The sequence below is a fragment of the Triticum aestivum genome, chromosome 2B (assembly GCF_018294505.1).
Source record: "Triticum aestivum cultivar Chinese Spring chromosome 2B, IWGSC CS RefSeq v2.1, whole genome shotgun sequence".
NCBI lineage: Eukaryota > Viridiplantae > Streptophyta > Magnoliopsida > Poales > Poaceae > Triticum > Triticum aestivum.
This window is the reverse complement of record NC_057798.1, coordinates 146,233,286-146,254,738: the sequence shown is the minus strand read 5'-3', so window position 1 is coordinate 146,254,738 and position 21,453 is coordinate 146,233,286.

Here is a 21,453-nt window from a genome sequence, read left to right as displayed (position 1 = left end):
AGGCGGCACTGGGACGCTGAACCAAGCGCTCCTGGACGTTCAGGCGAAGCTGTGCGCTGAAGGCAACACCCTTCAAACTTGCACCAGGGCGCATCTGGCAGCGCGGACGGCCGTCCGAGTACGTTTCCCTCTTCTTTTTCATTCTTGTTTTTCTCTGTGGGGGCGCGCCAGCGCACCCACTGGGTGTAGTCCCCGAGTTCCGGGCCGGCTGCTGAGCAGGCGGTTCGGAACTCCCTCTGGCGAGTTCCAAATACTAACTCTGTCTTCAATGTCTTTTTGTAGGAGTATCACAACCTCCGCGCCACTGCCTTCAACCACAATGTTGAGGAGTTGCGCAAGCGGACTGCCGACTTGTCGGAAAGCCGGAGTAAGTTCTTCTTCCTCACGGGGGTGCGATGGCGCACCCGCGGGCTGTAGTCCTCGAGATTCGGGCCGACTGCTGAGCAGTCGGGCCGGATCTTCCGGCGATCTTCTTTGCTGATGACTTATCTGTCTTTTCTTTCGTTTCTTCAGGCGCCAACGCCGCTCTTCAGGAGCAGCTGGGCGAGGCCAATACCGCCCGGCGTGCCAAGGAGGAGGAGTGCGGCAAGCTTGCCGCGGAGCGCGACCTGCTGGCCGCGCAGCTGGCCGAGCAGAAGGAGCTGCTCAAGAAGGCGCAGGACGAGGCCGAGAAGAAGGAGGCCGCTCTCCTGGCTGAGTTCGAGAGCGAGCGCTCCTCCTGGACCGACAGGGAGGCGATGCTGACCTCCGGCTTCCACGAGATTGAAGATATCGTTGATGGTAAGTTTCTTTCATTTCTTTGGGCTTCCGACTATGTGTCAGGCCGAGTTCTGATTTTTCGACTTGCTTCTTTCTTGTCTCGGCAGACTTCTTCCCTGGTCACTCGTAGGCAGTCCCTCTGGCCATGGAGGCCGCTCGTGAAGCGTGAAGGGCAAACGGTGAGGAGATCGCCGCTAATGCCCCCCGAACCATCGACGAGCAGCTCTTGAGCATTGAAGCCCGTCTTCGTCCGGCTCACCGGCTGATGCGCCGGCTTCAGCGTGCCGGCGCCCAGGCGGTTGCCGCTCTGTGGCCAGATATGCCGGCTCTGTGCACCACCAGCCAGACCGCCAACTGGCTGGCAGTCGCCGCCGGTCGTCTTGAAGCTTGGAAGGGCTCCTCGGCCCGGGCCGGAGCGCGCCGGGCCTTGGAGTTCGGCAAGGCATGGTATCCAGGGCGGGACCTGGACCGTCTGGCCGCGTTCCGGTCAGAAGCCCAGGCCGAGCTGGAGGCCGTGGAGGGCGCCCTTATCGAGCGTGCGGCGGCCATCGCCGGCTACATGGACACCAATGTCTTCGTGCCGGAACGGGCTGAAGGCGGCGAGGATGCCGCCAGAGTGGTTCGGGATGAACCCGGAGCATGGCGAGGAGTCGGCGGAGGTGATCGACTCCAGCACCGAGGAGGAGGACGAGGCGGAGGACGGAGGCGAGGTGGAGATGCCAGAAGACGGAGCAGGCGGCCAGCCTCAGCCTGACCGCACCTCCAGCAACGAGCCGCGTTGAGGGAAGGCGACTACCGCTGGAGGCGATCAAGCCGAGATCGCCCAGCCGACTGCCCTGGCGCCCGACACCACCGTCTCCTCCGATCCTCCGATCCCAGAAGCCGCCTCCTAGGCTGCCTTTTCCGCCTCTATTTTATCTGTCTTAGTAATCTTTTGAAAACTTTGTGAAATTCGAACAGTTCCACCCGCGGGCTGTATCTTGAACTTCTATTCGAAGATTCGGCCAAGGGCCTATGTAAATATTTTATCCGCTTTCCGTCATTCCTTGCTTACTGCTCTTTAGGCTTTTCCCTTTGCCGCCTCCCTTTAGTCGCTGCCTTGCCAGTCGGACAGCCGCTCTGCGGACTGTTGCTGGGTTAAGTGCTTGGCTACTTCGGGAAGGCAAGTACTTGGCCGTTTGGAGTTTCTTTAGCAAGTCGGATAGAAAGCGACAGGCCGACTACCCAAGAGTCGGCCGTATTTGATAAAGGCTAAGACGGCGAGCCGACTACTCATGAGTCGGCTTTCCATTTCAGAGATCCTGGAGGCCGTCTTATGCTATGTTCGTGCTTTAGGTCCTTAGCCACTTTTTGTGTGGGCGCCCGCTCTTTCTCACTCCTACCCGCCTCACAATCGCTCTGCGAGCTGCGGCTTTGGCAGGAAGCGGATTGGGCACCGTGCACTACTTGTCTGACTGCAGGAGCTCCTCATAGCACAAAGCGGCGAGTCCCCGGGCCGACTAGTCTGGCCCGGTGCCAAGCGGCTTGTGATGAAAGTAATGTACTCGAAGGCATAATTCTTATCATACAGATAACAAAAAGGGCAGTCCCCGAGTTCGTCTCGGGGGGCCCAAAGTCTTAGTGCTTTAATACAAAGGGGTAGTGCGATACATACTGCATCAACTGTAAAATCTCCGAAGGAGATTATAATTCCATGGGCGCTCTGTCTCTTTGCCGGAGTCGTCCCTCTTGCGCGCTCGGGGCTTCTGAGCCTCGATCAGATAGTAGGCATCGTTCCCTAGCACCTTGCTGATGATGAAGGGGCCTTCCCAAGGTGCCGACAACTTGTGCTGGCCGGCTGTCCGCTGGATCAGCTGGAGCACAAGGTCGCCCTCTTGGAAAGATCTTGGCCTGACCTTCCTGTTGTAGTATCGACGCAGACTCTGCTGGTAGATGCTGGACCGACTGAGAGCCAACAGCCGGCCCTCTTCTAGCAGATCGACACCGTCTTGACATGCTTCTTCTGCTTCTTCCTCGGTGTACATGGTGACTCGCGGGGAGTCGAACTCTATGTCCGTTGGGATGACGGCTTCGGCACCATAGACGAGCAAGAAGGGTGTGAAGCCGGTTGACTTGTTTGGAGTCGTGCGCAGACTCCAGAGGACGGCTGGCAGCTCCTCAAGCCAACAGCCAGTAGATCGCTCTAGTGGTACGACGAGTCGAGGCTTGATGCCGGATAAGATGAGGCTGTTTGCTCGCTCCACCTGGCCGTTTGACTGCGGGTGGGCAACGGACGCTAAGTCCAGTCGGATGCCCTGCGTCGCACAGAAACGGGTCAGGGCGCCTTTGGCGAAATTCGTGCCATTGTCGGTGATGATGCTGTGCGGGATGCCGTACCGAGTTGTGATGTCAGCAATGAAGGTTACCGCAGTCGGCCCATTCAACTTCTTGATGGGTTTCACCTCCACCCACTTGGTGAACTTGTCCACTACGACAAGTAGGTGGGTCAAGCCACCTCGTGCCGTTTTGAATGGTCCCACCATGTCCAGGCCCCAGACTGCAAAGGGCCAGGCAATGGGGATAGTCTTGAGTGCGGAAGCTGGCTGGAGTGGCTTAGCACGGAAAATCTGGCACCCCTTGCACTTTTGGACTAATTCTTTGGCCTCTTCCAGGGCGGTCGGCCAGAAGAAACCGTGTCGGAAGGCTTTGGTGACGAGTGCCCTAGAGGTCGCGTGGTGACCGCACTCGCCTTCATGGATGTCTCTGAGGATTGCTAGGCCTTGTTCCGCCTCGACGCAGCGTTGGAAGACGTCGGTAACGCTGTGCCTGACCAGCTCTCTGTTGACTATGGTGTAGGCTGCTGCTCGGTGTTGCACTTGCCGAGCCAAGATTTCATCAGTTGGCAGCTCTCTGGTTACTAAGAACCTGAGGATGGGCTGGGCCCATGAAGGTGCTACTATTTCTTCAACTGCCACTAGTGCGACTTGGATAAGGGCGGCCGGGCTGGGAGGCGGCGGGTTGGAGTCCGCAGCCGCTTGCTGTTTTGACAAAGTCCCGGGGCCGACTGGAGCAGTCCCCGGGCCGAGCTCTGAAGTCCCCGGGCCGGCTTCGACTGTGCATCTCTTGGAGTCAGATCCGTCTTCTTCATGCGGAGCCGACACAAAGATTGAATCTGATTCTGGTGATGGCTTGATAGAAGGCTTGAGGAGGCGCCGAAGGGCGACACCAGATGGTATTGCTTGGTGGGTGGAGCCGATTCATGCCAAGGAGTCTGCTTGGTCGTTGTCGTTCCTTGGCACATGGAGGAACTCGCACCCCTCGAAGTATCCGCTGAGTTGCTGGACGAGGAAATGGTAGCTCGCCATATTTGCGTCCTTGGCATCCCAATCGCCGGATGATTGCTGGACCACCAAGTCAGAGTCGCCATAACACATGATCCGGTGTATGCCGAGTTCTTTGGCAAGCCGGAGCCCGTGAATGAGCGCCTCGTACTCGGCCACGTTGTTGGAGGCGGTGAAGTGGATCTGCAGCGTGTATCTGAGCTTGTCGCCCTTGGGGGAAGTGAGGACGACGCCGACTCCTAGGCCGGTGCGCATCTTGGAGCCGTCGAAGTGCATCCGCCAATGGGTAGAGTCAGGTGCTGGCGACAGATACTGGGTCTCAGCGCAGTCGACGAGGAAGTCGGCCAGTGCTTGCGACTTGATGGCGGTGCAGGGCTCGTAGTAGATGGTGTAGGGAGCCAGATCTATGTCCCACTTGGCCACTCGGCCTGAAGCGTCGCGGCTTCCGATGATCTCGGCTAGTGGAGCGGTGCAAACCATAGTGATTGGATGCTCTTGAAAGTAAGGCTTCAGCTTCTTGGCGGCAAAATGCACGCCGTAGCACATCTTCTGATAATGGGGGTAGTTCTGCTTGGAGGCCGACAGTACCTCGCTCAAGTAATATACCGGTCTCTAGACAGGTAGCGCCTTGCCTTCCTCCTTGCGCTCGACTACAATGACTGTGCTGACTACTCAGCTGGTGGCGGCGATGTATAGGAGCATGGGCTCTTTGGGAGTCGGAGCCGCCAGCACCGGAGGAGTAGTCAACATCTTCTTTAACTGGAGAAAAGCCTCGTCCGCCTTGGGAGTCCACTCAAAGAAGGTCGTCTACTTCATGAGCTGATACAAGGGGAGAGCCTTCTCGCCCAGCCAACTGATGAATCGGCTGATGGACGCCAAACAGCCGGTGAACTTCTGCACATCTAACAGTCGTCTGGGCGCTTCCATCCTCTCGATGGCCTTGATCTTCATAGGATTGCACTCTATGCCGCGTTCGGAGACCAGGAAACCAAGGAGCTGGCCGGCTGGTACTCCAAAAACGCACTTCTCTTGGTTGAGCTTGATCTGGAATCGGCGCAGATTCTCAAAGGTTTCCTTGAGGTCCTCTAGCAGGGTTCTGCGCTTCTCCGTCTTCACCACTACATCATCCACATAGACGTGGGCATTTCTGCCGAGTTGCTTCAGGAGGCACTTCTGCATGCAACGCTGAAAGGTGGCGCCGGCGTTTCTCAAGCCGAACGTCATGGTCAGGTAGCAGAAGGCTCCGAACGGCGTGATGAAGGCGGTCTTCAGTCTGTCGGCCGGGTTCAGCTTGATCTGGTGATATCCTGAATATGCATCTAGGAAACTAAACAGCTCGCATCCGGCTGTGGAGTCTATCACCTAATCGATTCTTGGCAAAGCGAATGGGTCCTTGGGGCAAGCTTTGTTGAGGCTCGTGTAATCGATACACATCCGCCATTGCTTATTTTTCTTCAACACCAGTACTGGGTTTGCCAGCCACTCTGGAAAAAACACTTCCATGATGAAGCCACCTGCCAGGAGCCGGGCTATTTCTTCTCCAACAACTCTTCCTTTCTCTTCTGACAGGCGGCTCAAGGGCTGCCTGATGGGCTTCACATCAGATCGGACATGCAACTTGTCCTCGGCGAATTCCGTTGGTACACCTGGCATGTCTTTGGGGGACCATGCAAAGATGTCTCGATTCTCACGGAGGAAATCACGAGCTCGCCTTCCTATTTGCTGTCTAGGTTCGCACCTATGACAGCGTGCCTCTCCGGGTGCTCCGGGTCCAAAGGTATCTTCTTTGTTTCTTTAGCCGGCTTGAACAAGCCCTCAACTTCTGATTCCTTGGGGTCGGGCGACATTTCTGGCTGCTTGCCGGCCATCGCCACAACCCGATCAAGGAGCCGCCTCTCAGCTGCGATCACCAGGGACTCGGCCAGCCGACTACTCTCGACCACGCAGGCGGACGACTTCCTATAGTCGCCGGACATAGTGAGGATTCCCTTGGAACTCGGCATCTTCATCTTGAGGTAGGCGTAGTGGGGGACCGCCATGAACTTGGCCAAGGCGGGTCGGCCAAGCAATGCATGGTATGGGCTTTCAAGGTCCACCACCTCAAACCAAACTGGCTTCTCGGCGGAAATGAACCTTGTCTCCGAAGAGGACATCTATCAGGATCTTGCCGATTGGTGAGCAGGAAAGGCCAGGGACGATTCCGTGGAACACAGTTCGGCTGCTTTGAAGCTGTCTCTACTTGATTCCCAATTTCTCCATTGTATCCTTGTACAGGATGTTGATACTGCTGCCTCCGTCTATCTGTACTCGCGAGAAGTGAGCGCCCGCCTATCTGTGGCGAGTGTGGCGCCTAAGACCAAGGCGTAAGAGCCTGGACTCGGCATCACCTCTGGGTGATCAGCTCTGCTCCAACTGATAGGCCTTTCGGACCAATGCATGAACTCTGGAGTACTTGATGCGACCGCATTTACTTCTTGCTGCTGTTGGCGCCTGCTACGCCGGTCATCTGCTACACTGGTGAACACCACATAGGCTCCATGCTCATCCGGGAACTCGTCTTGTACGACGCCGACTGGCCTGGCCGCCGGCTGCTGAGGCGGCGGAGGAGGCGGCGGCCCAGCAGGCGGAGGAGGGAGGAGGCCGTCTCACTTGGCGATTCTGGTGAGCCAGTGGCACTTCCGAGTGGTGTGGTTGGACGGCTTCGCGCTGCTGTGGAACTTGCAAGGGCCGTCGAGAGTCTGCTCGTAAGAAAAAGCCGGCAGCCAGTTGGACTTGCCGCCCTTCTGCCGCTTCGCCGGAAGCTGCCCCTCAGGCTGTTGGTCTTCAACCGTTGCGACCTGCCGACTGCTGGAAGTCGGCTGCGGGGCCTTGCGCTTGTGATCATTCTGCTACTGTCTCCGGCTGGTGTCTCCAGCTGGAGTTCTGGGAGCTTGAGGGGCCACTTTGCCAGTCGCGCTAACTTGAATCTCTGTCTTCATAGAGTTGTCGGCCGTGGCATATTTGTCTGCAATGACCAGCAACTCGTCGAGGGTCTCCGGCTCGTCGCAGAGGAGCTTGTGCTTGAGGAGGGTGCCTTCTCTGCACCCGGCAGTAAAGTACTCGATCGCCTACACCTCGTGCACACCCTCGCAGGAGTTCCGGAGTTCGCCCCAGCGCGTGAGGTAGTCGCGAGTAGACTCGTCAGGGCCTTGCACACACAAGGAGAGCTGGCGCGGCTTGGGGGGTCGCTTGTACGTGCTGGTGAAGTTGCGGACAAAAGCCTCGGTGAAGTCGACCCAACTGTTGATGCTGCGGGGTTTCAAACTCTTCAGCCATGTCTGGGCCGTGCCCTGGAGCATGAGCGGAACGTACTTTACGGCGACTCGCTGTTTCCGTTTGCTATGTTGACGGCCGTGGAGTAGTCGATTAGCCAGTCTTCGGGCTTCATGGAGCCGGTGTACTTGGGTGTGTCTCGGGGGAGCGTAAACACTTTGGGGAAAGGCTCGTCTCGGATGTGGGGCCCAAAGCAAGGCGGGCCCAGCTCATCTTCTTCTTCTAGCGCCAGGGATTGATGGAGTCGGTCGATCCGGTGGCGGGCGTCATTTTCTCCGACTCCCTCTCGGTGGCCAAGGCGGTCACCGAGAGTCGGATGCTCAACGGGCGGCGGGGAGACTCGCCTTTCCCTGCGAGGAGGGGTAGGCAGGTAGTCGTCCCGCCGTTCCACCGCTCTGGGGCGGTCGTCTTGGTCGCGCTCGATGGTGATGTGAGTCCGACTGCGACTGACAGCCAGCTCTTTGTCTTTTCTTCCGCGGACTTCGCCAGTCGGCGTCCTTGACGTCGCGCCTTGATCTCGACGGGGAGGCAGGTCGTCGTGGAGTTGCTGCGGCGCATTGGTGCGGCCGCCGGCCGCGTTCTGCGTAGCAGCCGCATCGAGGAGTTGTTGGACTCGCTCCGTCATCATGCGGCGCTCTTCGCCTTCGAAGTTGTTGAGCTCTTCTGCCGCCGCCTGGGCGGCACGGATATTCTCTGCGGGCGTGGCATATACAGGGCGATCAGCCCCGAGGAGGTTGGCGATTGCTGCGCCGCGCTGTCGGACCGCGCCTAGGCGGCTAGGCCTGGTTGGAGCCGGCGAGCCGCCTACGGCGCGATCCATCTCGCGCGGGTAGGCTTCTGACCAGCGCCTCATGCTTGCCAGCTTCTTCGCGCCTTCGACGAGCTGAAGGCGGATCACCTCCAGCATCTCAGCGTCGGCGTCTTCCGGAATCGGCGCTGTAAGGTCTCACAAGGCCGTGTCAAGCGGGTCGTGCGCTCCTTCGCCGGAGCGCTCGCCGTGCTCGAGGACGAGGACCTCCGTGACGATGCTTCCTCCACCCCCCTCACAAGGGAGCGGCTCGTCGAAGATCACCACGTTGGAGGGGAACGTGTCAAGTGACACGCTGTCGGAGTCGACCATCAACGGGTCAGTGGAGCCTACGGACTCCAAGTCGACGGCAGGCTCGCCGGTGACGTGGAGATGGTCGAGGAGGCCTGCGAGGAGGCTTTCGGGGCCGCCTGTGCCCGCATCGGATGCGGGCTCACCGGAGATGCTAACCTCGCCAAGAAGGTCAGCGAGGCAGCACGCCGCGCAGGCGATCTCAGCGTCGTGCAGCGCGTCGGCACAGACGCCATCCGGCGTGCCAGGCTGGCTGTGCTCGCCGGGGAGGAACAGGGTTCCCGTCCAGAGCAGATCTCCGGACGACGGTGCACCTCGGCCCACGGTGGGCGCCAAATGACGGGGGTTGGGTGCGACATATGCCAAAGGATGGCTTATCATGGTGGGAGCGAGTAGAACGTCGCCGATGCCTGGAAGCGGGATGAGGCGAAGACATGCACGCCGGCGGAACTTACCCAGCTTCAGGGCTCTCCTAGGAGATAACACCCCTACTGCTGCTCTGCGGGGTCTCCGCATGATCACTAAGGCAAAGTGACTACAATGGTGCTCCTGGAGTTGTATCGGGAGGCAAGACAGGGCAAGGCTAGCTCCCTCCTCCTTGTGCTATCTCGTCTATCTCTATCAAAGTCCGAACCCTTTGCATGGGTGCCCCGGGGGGTTTATATAGGCCTACCCCCCGGGGGTACAATAGTAATCCGGCTGGCGCGGGTCCCAGCCATCTGTCTCTCAGGCCACCGTCCTCCCTGCCGGCTTCTGGGCCCGCCGTCTGGCGGGCCCCGTGGACAGGCGTGGTACTGTGGCGGTGCTCCTGATGACGCAGGCTTGGTCATCGGGGCGTGGCGAGAGTGCCGCCGTCTATCGGGTGGTCACTGTCGCCATTCCCCATCCTATCTGGTTAATGGCTCGTGGGGCCCTAGGGAGGAGCCGGCCGACTCTGGGGAGGCCGACTCCCACAGGGCCGTCTTCGGGGCGGTCAAGCCGCCTTTGGCCCACCCACTGACAGGCGGCCCCGCCGCCTTCGGGCCGTACAGGCCGGCGTCGTGGGCACAATGCGTCATGCACTGTGGCTGAGGTCAGGGAAGGCATGGCAACAGTGCCGCGCCTCGCCGGGGATCTTCCAGCGATACGGCTCATTGTAGCCATGCCGGTCCTTCGTAAGCGGGGGGGGGGGGGGGAGCGGCCATGTCGTGACCGCACCCCACACCGTACTTCGAGATGAGGAAGGGATCATGGGCCGACTCTCCCTAGCCGGCCTCTCTAGAGGTCGCCGGCTTAGAATCGGCTTGTCTCGGAGTCGCCGTCTAGGACTCGGCCTCTCTGGAGGTCGCCAGCTTGGAGTCGGCTTGCCTCGGAGTCGCCGTCTAGGACTCGGCCTCTCTAGGGGTCGCCAGCTTGGAGTCGGCTCGAGGGGCGCGGCCTGCCCCCGATGTCTTGAAAGGTCATGGGACACGGGTTAGCCTACCCGTGGCCCATTACTCCGACAATGTGAAGGCTGAATCGTCACTGGTGGCCTCGCGAGAGGCCTGCTCCCGAGCCGTCGAGGAGGCCCGGGAAGCAGACCGATGGCGCAAGGATGCGGAGGAGCGCTCGTGGGAGCTCCAAGCCTGGAGCAACTCTCTGGAGGAGCAGGTGGAGCTGCGCCAGGCGGCCCTTGTGTCGCTGAAGGAGGCCTCCGTCGACCAGGCGGAGCTCCAGAAGCGTGAGGAAACACTGACGCTGGAGGCCGCCGAGCACAACCTTGACCTTGAGCGGCTGGAGACGAGGGAGCGCCTGGTGGCTCAGGCGGAGGATGACGTCGCCATGTGCGAAGCCCGAGCCCATGAAGAGGTCGACCGCTGCATGGCGGAAGCTCGGTCGGGTCTCGAGCGCCAATACAAAGTGAGGTTGGAGCTGATCACGGCCGAAGCTGAAGGTAGGACCGCAGCCCTCAGGGCCAAACTGGCCGAGGTGACGCGGGGTGCGGACCTCGCCGCGGCTGCCCTTGGCGCAGCGCAGGCGGAGCTGGCCTCTTCCCGCGCCGAGCTGCTTCTTCTCTGACAGAGGGTTGACGGTGCCGAGGCTATCACGCGGCAGAACGAGGACGAGATCCGCCAGAGGCGGGTCCTGGAGCATGAGCACGCCCCCATGCTCCAAACGCTCAGGGAACGGGCTAACACGGCCCTGGGCAACATTTGCGAGGCCGCTGCCGAGGTGCCGCACGAGACCAACTATGCCGGCAACCTCCAATATTTCACTGACGTGGTGACGTTTCTGGAGAACCGCTCCGAGAGGTCCCGTTGGCTCGTTGAGGAGAGAAGACGAGCCTTGCTTGGGTGTGCCTTCTCCCGTGTCTTCAGCCATCTGCAGAACATGGATCCCCACTTTGATTTCGATGCCGCCATTGCACCTGTGCCCATAGCCATCCGGGGCAACCTGGCGCAATGGGTGGAGGACAACGTGGACGCCCTTGTTAGGGACTTCACGTCTGATGATGATGGCGTGATCGTGGCCGCCGATGAAGGTGGCGTGGTGGACGCGCCTGGCGCTGGCGGAGGTGTTGGTGGTGAAGGTGATGACGCCAGTGATGCAGCAACGCCTCTGGAGGCGCCCCACATGACGCGGCGAGTGATATGTCCGACTGATCACACGTCAGCACTGCTCACCCTGCGTGAAGAAAGTTCGGGCTCGGCCTTGAAGACTGTAAGAGCATTTTGGGAGGGGAAGCCCCTCATGTAAAGGTTTGTGATCAATATCCTTGTAAGCGTAACGCCGCGTGTGAGCTTAGCTACTGGCCCGGCGATGGGTCAGCTGACCTGTTTACCTCTTGACCCCGACGAGTCCCGAGCGGGCCTGTGGGGTCCACGACGCGTCGAGTGTCTTCTGGATGGTCCCATTGATCCTGCGGTGAGAACCTCCGGAGAGGGTGCAGCGATAGTGGTCCGGATTGTAGACGTGCTTGGCCTGGCCCGGCTGACGAGGGGCTCGCGAGGGGAGGCAGCCGACGCTAACTTGGACGTAAAGCCAAAACCAGAACACAAGAGATTGCTCGAACGAGACTAAGCACCCCTTCCCCAGACACACGCAAGTCTCATGCTCAAATCCAACTTAAATTCAAACCGAAGAAACTTGTCAACAGAGGAAAAAGGCAAAAGGAAAAAAGCCGCGTCCGGCACCTAGTCTAGTCTTCAACGTCTTCTCACCAGCGTGGAGCTAAGTGCTGCCACTGGGCGTGGGCGGGAGCCCCCGAGGCCCGAGGGCGGCTCTCCGGAGACTCCGGGGCGTGTACAGCCCCACTCATTATTACGTGAGTGTGTCACGGGGCGGCGAGCTTCACAGGCACTGGGCCTTCTTCACAGGTACCGGCCTTGCTTCATATCGCCAGACAAGGGCCCCGCCTTGCGCCGCACTCTACCGCCATTGACGGTGACCGGAAACCAAGGACGACGCAAATGGTAGAGCGGTCGCTGGCAGTTCCCCCGACGACCATGGGTCATCTGCTAGGGGCAGGCCTTGTGGCACCTCCCCGACAGAGGGCCTACCTCCGGAGTACGCCTGGTGCCGAGCGCCGTGGTGACGAACCCGGATCCCGGCCCCTTTCCTGCAGCCCCTGGTGCCCTCCTCCCGAGGGGTAGGAGGCTGCAGCATTGGGGCAGCCATCAGCTGCGGCGACCTGTACCTCCTGCAACTCATGGTTAGCATAAGTTTGCTCTTGAGGAAGTAGTGGTACCAGATAGTTGCTGCCACCGGCGCGGCCGTCGAGGCCCTCTTGGGCCTCTTGAAAGAGCTCAGCTTCTGGTGGCTCCTCGCCCCAGCCTGGCCCAAGGAACGAGCCATGGTCTTCCTCCAATGCGCACTCTCGATCCACCATGTGGGGCACATAAGCTTCTGGCACAGCAACACCACGGTTCTCGCCGTAGTGCCCCACATGCCACGTAGTTCGGCCTGGAGCGTTTTCCTGAGGGTGATGGCGCGGTGGCCCGCCGAGGCTGAAGGTCACGACGTGTGCTCCTTCGCCGGCTAGAGATGGGGTCGGCGCGACTTGGCGCCCGGTGCTGATGGCCGGGTTGGCGTTGAACTGGGCCTGGAGTCCACTTGGAGTCGCGTGGGCACGTATGGGGCCGCCATACGGCCCGCCCTAGACCTGGGGTGGCAGCTGGATGCAGAAAGGAGGCGCTCCCGAGGCGTCGTCGTCCAGGAGTTCGGCTACTCGCTCCAGCAACACGTCAGGGCCGCCCTCCAGCAGAGGGCAACGTAGCAGCTCTCGGGCCACCATGAGCGCGGCCCTGGAGTTCGCCTGCTCCCGTCGGGTGTGTGGCACTGTGGCCGCGGCGTGGTTCGAAGCTCTTGCTGCTGACCGTACCTGCCGCCGTGTGAGGGCAGGCGGCGTTTGGCCACGTCACCCGCGCCCCGCAGCACCCTGCGGGGCACGAGCTACCTGAGGCGCAAGGTTGTGGTCGCCCTGGGCCGGCAGCACGTCGCGGACGGGCCATGCTGCCCAGCGGTCGGCGTTGGCAGTCAGGTCGCTTGACATCAGGGCGACGAGGCGGCAAAATGCGAGGCGGCGGAAGAAGGATTCCGGCGCACTCCTACCCGGCGCGCCAAATGTCAGATTTCGGGTTCCAGTAGACCCTTGAGGTTCGAACACTGGGGTGAGCATGAAGATCTCTCCCCTACCAGCTCACGTCTTGAAGTCTTGCAAAGATCTAAGCAATAAAGATGAACACACAAGGGACACGAGATTTATACTGGTTTAGGCCACCATTGTGGTGTAATACCCTACTCCAGTGTGTGGTGTGGTGGATTGCCTCAGGGGCTGATGGTAAACAGTACAAAGGGAGAACAGCCTCGCGAGGGGCTGTTCTTGAGCTGGTGCGATGAACTGCTTGGGTGAGTTCAGTCGCTTCTCTCTCGCTCTCTCTATCTGACAGATCTGCTTCTCTATCTCCTCCCCCCTACCCTGTGGGTGGCTAGTCCTATTTATAAGCGAGGCCCTGGGCCTCTTCCCAAATAATGAGAAGGAAGGGCGCCAACAATTGGCCATTTTGAAGGGGAACATCTGGTACACTTATCCTGACTAAAGTTGGTCTTCGGCTGCCAAAGGCCCTGACAGTGACGCCGCTCTAGGCTCCACGATGACCTCCATACTGCCGTTCTGCTGGTCTTGGTCTTGTTGCACCAAAACGGTAACCTTTGCCTGATGCCTTGGCTTGTGCTTGCCCCCTTTGCACCAAAAGGAAAACAAGGACACTGCGGAGGCCGGCGCCCGCCTGGTGCCCGCCTGGCCTCGACCGTCATGGCTTGCATCATGGGCCCCTCGGGAGGTGCCCTGCCTTGATCTCTCCGCCTCCTTGCGAGCTTGCCTGAGGAGGCTGCTCCTGAGGAAGTTTCATGTCATCCGCCCCGTGAGGCTTGGCCCCTCGCGAGGGTCTTGAGCTTGAGCTGATGAAGCTGGGCTGCATTGGGCCCCCACTTGAGCCACGCCGCAGGCCGTAGGCCGGCAAGTCTGGGGACCCCCGTTCCCAGAACGCCGACAGTGAAGACCCGCTATCTGCCGAAGAAGGAAATCATGTCCTATCGCAGACCAAAATGGGGGAGGTTATTGTCTTCACGGATCACATGAACCGAGGTTTCTCTCCACCCGGCTCAAAATTCTTCAGAGATGTTTTGCACTTCTTTGACCTCCGCCGTCAAGACATTGGACCCAATTCTGTGTCTAACATATGCAATTTCCAACTGTTCAGTGAAGTAAGAAGAACCCAACATCTTACTCTTCACAGAGCTATTCTACTTGAACCGCCAAAATGAATGCGCCAACGGCCAGAGCTTGGAACTTGGTGGTGTCTCAATCCAACGTCGGAGAGACGTAATTTTTCCTTATGCAAATCCACCGAGTCATCCCAAAGACTGGAATCGGACATGGTTTTATTGCCAAGACACCTCTCCGGCTGGTGAGAACCCTCTGCCCAGTTTTCGTGCACTACATCTTGGGTCCAACCATTAGCTTCCTGACAAGATTGCAGCCGCCGAACACAAAACACTCGCCCCCACACTAGCTAAGATCAAAGCTCTTCCAGGGAACGGGTTAACTGGCATCGACTTAGTCCGGGTTTGGCTCTCCTGGCGGGTCATTCCATTGAGCCGCCGCCCCGGCTTGATGTGCACCTACACAGGCAAAAAGGATGACCCTCTGCGGCACAGCCCTGATGACTTGCCTGAAGATGTCATCAACGGCATGACGAAGTCCCTTTTGAATAAGAGCTTAGCAGATTGTGGTAAGGTGGGCTTAGCCCCCTTCTGCGAGGCTAACCCGGTCCAGCGGTAAGCCACCCATCTGAATAAATTACTTTGGTTTCTCGATGTTTTATCCACTCATACCTCTGCCAACTCTTACAGGTGGGTGACAAGTTCTGGAAGGTCAAATATGACCATGAAACTGCGAAGAAAGCCAGGAAGGCCAAGAGAGCCGCCAAAAAAGAGGCTACAGAGAAGAAGGGCAAGAAAGCCACTGCCTCTGACTTGCTTCGGCTAGAAGATTCTTTTGAGTCGGAGGTAGCCCTTGACTCTCTTGGCTCCTTTTTCAACCATCTTATTGACACTGATTAAGCAGGAGGACACAGGAGCAAGCCATAGCAAGGATGAAGAGGTAACTATCATTTTCTCCGACTCCGAGCCTTTGCCAAGACAGAAAATCCGCAGAGTAACCCGGAAAGTAAGATTTTTGCATCCCTTAGCTTATCAAGATACTCAATTTGTTTTGAAGCGAAAGATTCATGAGAGCCGGAGGCAGACCCGGACCAGCAAGAATGTGGAGCTCTCCTCCGGCTTACCTAACACCCCAAGGAAATGCCGGAATGAGGTGACCTCTGATTTAAGGGAATCTCTATCCTTTGGCGGGTCTCACTCGTCTACCACTCAATTCTTCTGACTCGGATTATCAGGAAACTTCCCCTTCCTCTGGCGACTCAATGCAGTCCAATCTGCCTGCTTTCAAGACCGCTCCAAGGTAATGATAACCTGCTTATCTTGTATTCATTTCAATTCGTTTATGTTTGCACTGACCTTTTGGTTTTATACAGTGGAAAAGCAAAGCCCAGTAAAAGGGTGAAGAAGACCAAGCCGACCGAAGAACCGATCCTTAATGAGCTGGAACTTGAAACGGATGCCCCTGAAACTTCAACTCATGCTCCGCCGCCTAAGCCGGCTCAAGACACACCAACTCCAACTGCTAACCCGGCTACCGAGCAAGCAGCCGATGGCTCAGAAAACCCGAAAGCTCCTAGCCCGGTCAGGACGGATGATCCTCAAGACCATGATGTCGAAATCACCAAGACCAGTTTTGCTGAGCCGGGGAGGCCAACCATACTGGCCAAGTGTTCCACCAAGGAGGAGCTTCTGGAACGCCGTCGGGTCAAGCTTGATGTTGCTGACTATACGCACATGAGCATTGGGGAAGTCTTTTCTGGCTATATGAGCCAAGTGCACAGCAGCTGTGACATCGAAATTGACATGGTGAAACAGATGCACCAGAAATTTGAGGTACAATCCTTTCTCTGTATTCATTTATCCTTACTATGCCAGCCCCCAAGTCTATTGCTTATGATGAATACGCTGTAGACTTAGAATTTTTTTTAATGACATTAGTAATATAGATGGACAAAAATATGTAAGAAATCCGGCTTACTCCGTAGTCCCCAAGGGGCGGCTTAACCAGGATGGTTGAGCCGGTCCTTCATATGGTCGTATTGAATAAAGTGCTTGAAAACCTTAAACAACAATATGCATCAGCCCCCAAGTGCCAATTACTCTTGCTTGCAAAGTGCTTGGGAATTTAATATCATGAACCGCCACTTTAAATAAAATTCTTTAGTAGACATTAGCCCCCAAGTGCCAAGTGTTGTTGCTTGCAAAAGGCTTGGGACTTAATATTGCATCATGATTGTCCTGATCTTGACTCAGTATTTGTACATGCCACCACTAGTCAACTTGAGTCAGAAATCTCTGATCTGAAGAACCGCATTGAGGCCCAAGAGATGGAAACCCAAAGAGCTGACTCCAAGTTTAAATTCAGCCTTTCTGAACAAGAAAAACTAAAGAAAAACTTTCAAATGGAGAAAAAGGCCTGGGCTGATGAAAAATTTGCGTTGATTAATTGAGCTGAGAAGGCAGAGGCGGCTCTTGAAGAAGCAACCGGTGAATTATCCGGCTTAAAACACCATGTCTCTCAGATGGTCTCAGCGATCTTTGGTAAGTCGCCCTGCAAGTGTTAAATACTTGAACCTTCCAATTGATCATATAAATTGAAATTAACTCACCTGACAATGTTTATGCAGGCCTCAGGAGTTGAAATCTGAACCAAGATATGTTGATCAAGCTCAAGGCGGTTTATACGCTGGTGGAACAACTATACACCGGGTCTCAGTGTGCCTTAGCCACGGTGACCCTGTCCAATGAAGTGCCCACACTCCTGGTAGATGTACTAAAGAAACTTTCTGTGCTACCCCAGCGATTCACCGAACTGAGGCGATCGTCTGTAAGAGCCGGAGCTGTGGCTGCTTTAAGTCGGGCCAAAGCTTGGCTACCGGAGTTAGACCCGGCCGACCTCGCCACTAGCTATCCAAGCTTTAAGGAGGATGGCACTCCCTTTGAACAGGAAGACTTCGCCGCTTGCATGAAGGAGATACGCCCTTTGGACACCCTCATAGCTGATGAAGCAGATCTCTCCAAGTACCAGCCGGGCTATGACGCAGAGAACCGGAGAATCCCAACGCCTCATTACAAAGTGACCAGCCTGATTCCCCCACTCCGTAAGCATACCTTCGCCCCTGAACTTGACTCGGCCGGACTAGTTGATGATGAGGCTGAATTTGAAGCTTTGAATGGCATTGACTGGTCATCATCAACCTTCCAGGAATGGAACAGGGCGAAGAAGCGGAGAAGGCTAACCTGGATGCTTCAGGCCAACATGAGAGTTAATCCGCCGTGGCGGCTCATACCTGTGATGTGCTGAAAAACAATATGAATAATTTGGACTCGGGGAGTCGTGTAATAGAATAGAAACAACTTTGCTTTTTGCCGTGCCATTGTGCACGTTTTTGGTGCATAATACTATTAAGCCACCATATTATATTCACCCGTGTTATACTTTCCTTCTGCTTTCCTTATGCTTGACCCAGTCTTTTAACTATTCTGCACATAGAAATAGATCACAAGATCCCTTGGCGGCTTACGCAAGGCGGGTCATAATAACTTGATACATTAAGATAGAAAAAGAATCACAGATAAGCCTATTGTAACATATAATGTTGAGACACAACTACAATCTTATACATGTGATCTTTTGATGTGCACTGCCGGCTTATAATGCCCGGATAGTAAGGGTGATAACCCAATCTTTGGAAACCAACACTTCCAAAGGTATGATGATTCTCATATATTGGCGACTTATCAGCCAAAATCAAACTCACTTGTGCTTTTAAAACCCGAAAAAGTCTCAAGTCAAATCAAGGCTGCTTTCAAAGAAAGCTTAAACCAAATAGAATATAAAAAATGCAAGGCTTCTGATTCGAATACGATCAGTAAACCGTTCCAAAGGGGTTAAGCTAGGATTCAAATATGATCATGTAGCCCCTAGTGGCTTTGGCGTTGCGCTGATCAAGAGGGTACCGACAGCTATGTTCTCTTTGGTTCGAATACGACCTATGTTTGAACAGGAAGCCCCCTAATGACCTTGAGAGTTTATTAATGGCTTTGATTCGAATACAATCAAAGTCGGTTCCCAAAAGGGGTTGAGCTATGATTCGATACGATCAAGAAGCCCCCTACTGAGCTCGGCAGTGTGCCAATCAAGAGGGTACCGACAACTATGTTCTCTTTGGTTCGAATATGACCTATGTTTGAACAGGAAGCCCCCTAATGATCATAAGGTTTAACGGCTAGATTCGAATATGATCATAAGCCGTATCAAACGGGTTAAGCTAGATTTGGATACGATCAACCCCCAAGTGATCATTTGAGATGACAATGACAATGACAATGACATATTACCATTGAGGAAGAAAAAAGGATAGAGGTCCTACTTTATTATTTATCATAATATATACATCGTCAAAATATGTACATCATGAGAGCCAGTGGCTCAAGTGTAGTAAGGCCGAAGATAAGCGATATTCCACGGCCGGCGGGTCTCCTCCTCTGACTTACGTGAGTCTTTGTGCTCTCGAACATCGATAAGGTAGTATGACCCGTTGTTCAAGTTCTTGCTGACCACAAAGGGCCCTTCCCAAGGTAGGGATAACTTGTGCACATCAATATGATCCTGGATGAGCCAGAGCACCAAATCTCCTTCCTGAAAGGTTCTGAACTTAACCCGACGGCTGTGATAGCGGCGCAGGTCCTGTTGGTAAATCACCGAGCGAGCTTATGGCAAGTCATGCTTTTCATCTAGCGGGTCAAGGGCATCCTGGCGCGCTTGTTCATTGTCCGCCTCCACATAGGCTGCCACTTGGGGCGAGTCATGACGGATGTCACTAGGGAGAACCGCCTCAGCTCCGTAAACCATGAACAAAGGCGTATAACCTGTAGACCTGTTAGGAGTAGTATTGATGCTCCATATCAGAGAGGGTAACTCCTCAACCCAACAACCCGGCGTCCGTTGCAAGGGGACCAAAAGCCGGGGTTTGATGCCTTTCAAGATTTCCTGATTGGCTCTCTCAGCTTGACCATTGGATTGGGGGTGAGCCACTGATGAAACATCAAGCCGATTATGTCACGTTGACAAAATTCTTCCATGGCGCCTTTAGACAGATTAGTACCATTGTCAGTTATAATGCTGTGTGGAAAGCCAAAGTGAAATATCACCTTCTTCATGAACTGAACCGCCGTGGCTGCACCACACTTACTAACTAGCTCTGCCTCAACCCACTTTGTAAATTTATCAACCGCCACCAAAAGGTGGGTATTTTTATCTTTGGACCTTTTGAAAGGCCCAACCATGTCAAGCCCCCAGACTGCAAATGGCCAAGTAATTGGAATCATCCTCAACTCCTGAGCCGGCACGTGAGCACGTCTCGAGAACTTCTAACAACCATCACATTTACTAAACAGTTCCTCTGCATCAGCATGAGCCGTCAGCCAATAAAATCCATGATGGAAAGCCTTGGCCACAAGAGATTTTGACCCGGCATGATGGCCACAATCCCCTTCGTGAATCTCACCTAGAATTTCCTGGCCTTCTTCAGGAGAAACAAAACCCTGAAACGCCCCAGTGACACTGCGATGATGCAACTCGCCATTGGCAATCGTCATTGACTTAGACCGCCGGGTTATCTACCTGGCCAAGGTTTCAACCTCAGGCAACTCTCCCCGGGTCATGTAAGCCAAGTACGGCACTGTCCAATCTGGGACGACGTGAAGAGCTGCCACCAATTGTGCTTCCAGGTCAGGCAGAGCCAAGTCTTCCTCTGTAGGTAACTTGACAGAAGGGTTATGCAAAATATCCAAGAAAGTATTAGGCAACACTGGCTTATGCTGAGAGCCCAACCGGCTTAAGGCATCAGCCGCCTCGATCTTTCTGTGGTCAATATGCTCCACCTGGTAACCCTTGAAATGTCCAACAATGGCATCAACTTCACGGTGATAAGCCGCCATGAGAGGATCCTTGGAATCCCACTTGCCCGATACTTGTTGGGCCACCAAATCTGAGTCACCAAAGCACCTTACCTGGCTTAAACTCATCTCCTTAGCCATCCGAAGACCATGGAGTAAGGCCTCATACTCAGCTGCATTGTTAGTACAGGGAAACATCAACCGTAGCACATAACAAAATTTGTCACCTCGAGGGGAAGCTAAAACAACTCCAGCCCCCGAGCCCTCCAAGTGCCTGGACCCATCAAAGTTAATAGTCCAATACATGTTGTCTGGCTTCTCTTCAGGCATTTGCAGTTCTGTCCAATCATTGATGAAGTCCACCAGTGCTTGAGATTTGATAGCAGTGCGTGGCACATATTTTAAACCATGAGGTCCAAGTTCAATGGCCCACTTGGCGACTCGTTGTGTGGCTTCTCTGTTTTGAATGATATCTCCTAAAGGAGGAGAACTGACCACAATGATGGGATGACCCTAGAAATATTGCTTAAGCTTCCGGCTTGCCATGAATACCCCATAAACAAGTTTCTACCAATGTGGATACCGTTTCTTGGACTCAATAAGCACCTCACTGATTGTCACAGCCTAATTTTTTGGCCCTTTCTTTTTCTTTTGTTTTTCCGAGGTTTTTGCCTGAGTTTTCTTTTTCTGTGGCTTTGTGGTCTGGAAACTGAAGAAGATGACCTCTTCTTTGCTTCCAGAGTGGCTTGTCATATCCAAATCCTTCCCTAGACCTGTCATTTCCATCCTAGCCCAAATCCCAATATTCTTTTTATTGGGAATATTCCTTTTCTATTAAAGGAATAACTCCAATTGCCCTAGGTTGTGAAGCGACCTACATTTCCCTCGCTCCTAAAATTCCCAAATAATTCTCATAAACTGTTTGGGTCATATCTTGATCAAATATGGCAAAACTTTTCATTGCCATGTTAAAAAATAATCCTCCAATAATTCATTTCCTATTCTGCCCTGAATGGCACTTTGTGAAGGAAGTGTCATTTATATTTCTCCTATTGACTCCCAACCTTTTTAGGCATGTTTATATGTCCAAATAATTGCCCCGTGCACAAGTTCAAATTTGTTTGCCTAGCCAATCTTCCTTAGTGAATTTTCAAAGTTTCTATCAAACAGAAAGCTTTGTGAAGGAAGTACTAGCTAGGAGTACCCAAATGAGTTGAACTTTGTCACACTCCTTTATGTGCTCATATTAACCCCCTCAATCCATTTGCAGCCCTATCCAATTATCTATGTGAGCACAGGAGCAAATCTTTGTTTTTGGCAATGTTTTCAGGTTGTGAAGCAAGTGTATTTTATATTGCTTCAAAAATCCTGATAAATTAC